Raw genomic sequence first — 1,104 nt, 5'->3', positions numbered from 1 at the left:
TCGATTTTTTTGCTGTTAATTCCTTTAGGTTTGCTAAAGTGCAGCTTTTAAAATACACTGGAAGTAAGCATTAAAGTAATTATTTTCTGATAATAGTGAAATATGTTCACCAAAGAAAATGTAGGATACATAAAGAAGCAAATAGACTATAGATAGTCTATGTATTTTTCAAATAGATTTTACAGGATTCTACTTTATATGCTACTTTGTAATGTACTCTGTCCACTTCAAACAACATTAAATTTCTCATGAGTGCTATTGAAAAATGCAATAGTTGTATTTCATTTTCATGTTACAGGATATTTTGGGTATGTCCAGTTTTCTGTTCTATAAATAACACTGATGAGGATCTTGAAGCCAAGTCCAAAACTACATGTCTAGGTTTTGAAAAAATGGTAGAGGTGATAGAGTTGGAGAGGAAATTCTTCCATGCTTTTTGGAGTTTTAAGCAAAGCCTTTAGAGGTGAAAATGAAGCCTGGCAGATGATCCAGGTCAGTGTTCTGGGGGTGGCAGAGACCTCCCTGAGAGTATGAGTTACCCCTGAAGCCTAGCCAGAGGAGGTCCCTTCTTGGATGACAGAGATTATAGAACTCATTCAATATGGTGATGAAAACCAAGGAGCATTATATAGTCCTGATGTTTCCTGAAGACTGAGCTGTTTTTAATAAAAAGACACTGATACAATTTGTAAAGATAATAGCTCCTGAAGGATTCAATTCTGAAGGGGAGGGGACAGAGCAGCACAGTAACGTTTTGGTTGAGATCCAAAATACATTCTCTGAATTTGCTAACAGCTTAGCTTTCAAGTTTACTAACCCAAACTGGTTAGTAAACTGAAGAGTTTTTGGCGTAACTGAAGCAATTGCATGTAACTAAGAAATGAGGAAAGGTATCACTGAGATTTGTGTAATGAAAGTTTATCCACCATGCTTGTATCAGAGGCAATGTATTTTCTGGTTATTTTTAAGTTAGACTTACCACTGTGTTTTTACTTTTCAATTTGACCTGTTAGTTACAAATATATATGAAGAATCTAATTTGTACAAGGATCAGAAGGATACGAAGATACTCCCATGAAATGTCCTGTTAGGAGGCTACCCTAA

The sequence above is a fragment of the Mustela nivalis genome (genome assembly GCF_964662115.1).
Source record: "Mustela nivalis genome assembly, chromosome: 13".
Lineage (NCBI taxonomy): Eukaryota > Metazoa > Chordata > Mammalia > Carnivora > Mustelidae > Mustela > Mustela nivalis.
The sequence above is the reverse complement of the archived record's forward strand: the minus strand, read 5'-3'. Positions refer to the sequence as shown.